This window comes from Tiliqua scincoides, chromosome 6 (genome assembly GCF_035046505.1).
Source record: "Tiliqua scincoides isolate rTilSci1 chromosome 6, rTilSci1.hap2, whole genome shotgun sequence".
Lineage (NCBI taxonomy): Eukaryota > Metazoa > Chordata > Lepidosauria > Squamata > Scincidae > Tiliqua > Tiliqua scincoides.
In genome coordinates this window covers 6354438-6359186 of record NC_089826.1, presented here as the reverse complement: position 1 = coordinate 6359186, position 4749 = coordinate 6354438, and the positions used below count along the sequence as shown (strand labels likewise).

The following is a 4749-nucleotide window of genomic DNA, read 5'->3' as shown; positions in this document are numbered from 1 at the left end:
TCTGAACTCCTCCCATTGTACCGATCTTCCTAGGAAACTCTATAAAGGAATTAGAGTGATGTTCTCAACACTCTTTGGCTTCTCTAGCCTGCTTTTGCCCTGTTCATTCGTCAATCTTTTCAACCTCTCTCTGTCCGCAGCTGCTCGTCTTGCGGAACGCTTTCCAAAGTTGCTACTCAGCGCTGTTGTTTTACAAGACAAAAGAGATCTTCCGGGCTTGACCCTCCAGGTCCCACCCTGTTTCACAGCCTGCTGGAGAATCATAAATGCCATTCAGTATACTTTCTGTTTCTTTTGTCTCTCCTGATCTGCCAAAGGACAAGCTGAATGTTTGTGGGCCGTAGCACACCAGAGGCTGTAACATAAAGGAGGCCATTCCATTCCAAGGAGTTCTTCCAAGGAGTTCTAAACATATATAACAGACTCCATATTTTAGGCTGGTGGTTTTCAAGCTTCCTACCTGAATATATACTGCTACCTTATACAGCACTGACTTTTTCTATTAATGGTTTTTGATTATCTACGACCTGATCCCGTTACCTGGGAATGAATGGGGAACCTTCTATAGGCAGAGCAGTTAGTGGGAGCTGCAACCTGGCTGCCACTGTGATTTCTGGGTGGCCTGCAGTAAATCAGCAAGATTTCTGACTCCCAACTGTTCCATAACAGACTGCAGTCCTATGAACATGCCGGTGGCGTAGCTAGAGGGGGGGCAGCGCACTCAGCCTGGCGGGGAGGTGGGCGAGCGGTCCCTCTCTTCTGAGCCATTCCCCTGTATGGCTCCGTTTCCCCCCCTCCCACCGGGAATGGCTCCGAAGGGAGGGGCTGCTCGCGCACCTCCCTGCCAGGCTGAGTGCGCTTCCCCCCTCCAGCTACGCCACCAGTACATGCGCTTGTCTGAGCCATGTGCAAATTTCAGTGACAATTCTCAGCAGCAGCAACTGTTACCCTGCAGATGCCTGATCTCGGAAGCTAAGCAGGGTCAGGCCTGGTTAGTACTTGGATGGGAGACCGCCTGGGAATACTGGGTGCTATAGGCTTGTACCATAGTCTTTCGAGACTGAAGGTTGCCAACCATCTCCCTATACTGAACACTATCTCCTGATCTCGTCTGATCTCGGAAGCTAAGCAGAGTCAGGCCTGGTTAGTACTTGGATGGGAGACCGCCTGAGAATACCAGGTGCTGTAGGCTTATACCATAGTCTTTCGAGACTGAAGGTTGTCAACCAACTCCCTATACTGAACACTATCTCCCGATCTTGTCTGATCTCGGAAGCTAAGCAGGGTCAGCCCTGGTTAGTACTTGGATGGGAGACCGCCTGGGAATACCGGGCGCTGTAGGCTTATGCCATAGTCTTTCGAGACTGAAGGTTGCCAACCATTTTTAATAGCAGATACAGCAGCCTTCTTAGCTAAGCTGAGTTAATGAACTATGAGCTCAGTCCTAGCCATGCCTACTCAGACATAAACCCCATTATAGTCAGTAGGGCTTACACCAAGGTAAATGAGTATTGGATTGCAACCTCAGACTGCAATCCTAACCACATTTACGTGGGAGTACGTCTCATTGACTGTAATGGGGATTGCTTCTGAGGAGACATGCTTAGGATTGGGCTCTAAGGTGGCAGTTCTCATTCTTTGTACCGTCATGACCCACCTCTGCACTGGGTCATGGCCCGAAGCTTGCTGTCATACCGCAAAGCATTACTGGAAGCCATCAGAGGCTAATTCTGGGTCATGTTGGGCCCACAACCCATTCTTTTTGCCTCCGTGAGCCCCAGATTGCCACACAGAAATGACCCGGAAGTCGCAGAAGGAAACTGAAAGTCACTTCTGATTGCTTCTACAAGGCATTCAGGGACCCGTGGAGGGCAATGGAGTGGGTCGCAGGCCTGGCATGATCTGGGAATGACCTCTGGTGGCTCTCAGTAATGCTTCATGGCAGTGGTTCTCAAAGCTTTTAGCACCAGGATCTACATTTTAGAAAGAGAGTCTGTGGGGACCCACCAGAAGTGATGTCATTAACTTGGAAGTGATGTCGTGGCTGGAAGTGACATAAACAGGAAATTTTTTAACACCCTGACATACGACAAAATCAAATCAATCAAGTAAATTAAAAGTTTACAGTCAGTTTAAAAATGTATTTAAAATAAAGAAGAACCCTCCTAATTGTCCCAAGCACTTGCTGATCTGTTTTAAAAAAATTCCCCAAACATCCCAAAGGCTGCAATTTTATTCATGCTTACACATGAGTAAGCCCCGTTGACTATCATTGCTAAAAGCATATACATATATACATAGTAGCCTGTTAAAAGTGCAGATCGGTAACATTTCCCTAAATGTAGTCGCATACTATTAAAAATAAAGTACGTGTTGAAATGAATGGGGACCCACCTGAAATTGGCTCAGGACCCATCTAGTGGGCTTCCACCCGCAGGTTGAGAAATACGACTTTACGGTGTGACAGCAAGCCTCAGGTCATGACCCACAGTTGAACTAAGGTGATGAGGTCAGAAGGCTGTTTTCTTACTAGACATGACTCTGGTGCAGTGATTTTCAGCCTTTTTTTTGTCTCATGGCACACTAACAAGGTACTAAAATTGCCAAGGCACACTATCAATCTTTTGACAATTGACAAGACACACTGTACTGCCAGCAGAGGGCACACATCCTCCAGTGGCCCTACTAATAAATGACCCTTCCCCAAACTCCTGTGGCACACCTACAGACCATTCATGGCACACCAGTATGCCACGGCACAGTAGTTGAAAATGGCTTCTCTGGTGGGTTCAGGCCTGTTGACGAAGGATCCAAGGGCCATGGAATCTGAGAAATACAATGGGTGATTGTTCTTTCCTAAGCCTAAATGCATGAGATAAGTGCAGTGATCATTTTTATCAGCAAAGATAAGTGATAATACATCCAGGACAATGTCCATCCAAGTGCTGGTAATTGCACCAGCATAGAGCTGTCCACCACAGCAGAATGCACAGACTGTCTCTGCACCACAAGAAAAGGGATTCCAACTTGGTGCTTGGAATATAGAACTGGAATTTTTGCACAGAGCGCTTCTGTGGCCAGTCCTAGGCTGAGGTCATGAGTAAACAGTGTGGCTTACCACAGAATATCAGCCGTGCAGAATGTGATGGTAGCCTAGTGAGTGTTGTGGTCGTACGATGCTGTTTTTTCCATTCACGAATGGGCTCAAAGCATTTATATAGCAAATAAAACAAATGCGCTCGGTGGATTTAAAATGAAAAAGAAAAAAAAAAACTTCAATGTGCATTACTTTGTAGACAAGTGTCTGCACAATTCTTAACACTCTACTACTCAAATAATAGCTGTAATGGTATAATCAAACAAACCAAAAAATCAGGTTGTGTACATGCTGACTTGCTTTCGATCTGGGCTTTGCAAAATATTTGTTTTGAGAATTCCAATTTCCTTATGGTCCTTTGAACTTTATTTCTCTTTTATATTGTTTCGCGGGCGGGGGGGGGGAGTGTCTGCTTGTGCCGTTCTTCCAATCTTAGTGTTGAAAAGGCATTCATAAAAGCACCTCAGAGAGCTGGGTCAAATTCCAAAAACTTCTGGGCCCTCCAATTTCACTCACTCCTACTATCTTATTCTCACACTGATATTCACTAACATTTTAGGGGGAAAAAATCCCATTTTCCTCTGATGCATCAATATATATTTGCAACAGTGAACAGGAGGCCGAAGACCTCCATAATGGGGAGCTGCTGGATCATGTCTCCAAGTCTCCTAACTCTTGTTCCATTAAGAAAGCTCAACTACTTATCCCAAATCCTATTCCTCATGGTCTTTGATGTGCTCTAGGCAATCTTCAAGACCTTAAGTGACTTCGCTTTCGTGGACCTGCAATATATTGTGATGTATAACAGAGAGTTGTGTTGGTCCATTGCAATTCTATTCACAGAGACAGTTTGAAAAGGACCAACCGGTTAGGATCAACCAATAATCACCATCGCAATGGTCCGAGGGGGTGTCAAACTCCAGCAAGAGGGGCCAAGCACCGGGGCAGCCCAACCATGAAGCTGGCTGAAGTGCTTGCTTTGAGCTGCAGGCTGGGGGAGGCAGCAAGCGGGCAGGGAGCCCTTCCTGCAGCTGCCTGTCATCTCCCACCCAGCATGCTCAGCTGCTCCAACCTGGCTGCCGTCCCGTCCTCTTCTCACCTGGTCTCCTTGAAGAGTGTACAAGAAGAGGGAAGCTTTTCCTTCCTCCAGCTCCTTTGTCACTGTGGTCTTCCCCCCCCCCCGAGTAGGAAAAGGGCCCCTGCCTTCTTCTCCCCTACTGTTCCTTGTACAGTGGCTGTGTAGGAAGGATGCTTGGAGCAGAAAGATGCCATCCCTGGGATCCATACCACCCAGCCCTTTACAAGAATGGAGGGAAGTGGTAGAGGAGGAGGGCGATGGCAATGAGGACGGTGAGAGTGAAGTGTGTGCTGGCACCCGCCGCTTCATGGATCATAGGCAATAGGAGCTGTGTGCTACGTCACCTTAGCTCTTGTGGCCTATTGGAGTCTAGAACACTTCCTTCTTAGTCTGGGTGATTTCCCTGAAGCTTTCTCCGTCAGCCAGGGCTGGGCAGCGGTGTCTTGGGAGTTCTGCCCAGCTTGTCCCAGGCTCAGGATCTGCTGTGGACTGAAGTCCATGGTTGGCAACCTTCAGTCTCGAAAGACTCTGGTATAAGCCTACAGCGCCCGGTATTCCCAGGCGGTCTCCCATC

At 47.6% G+C, this 4749-nt stretch overlaps 1 pseudogene; it reads left to right on the top strand.

Moving 5' to 3' along the window:
• Positions 1–1069: 1069 nt before the first annotated feature.
• LOC136656542 (5S ribosomal RNA) lies at positions 1070–1192 on the top strand (annotated as a pseudogene).
• Positions 1193–4749: the final 3557 nt, after the last annotated feature.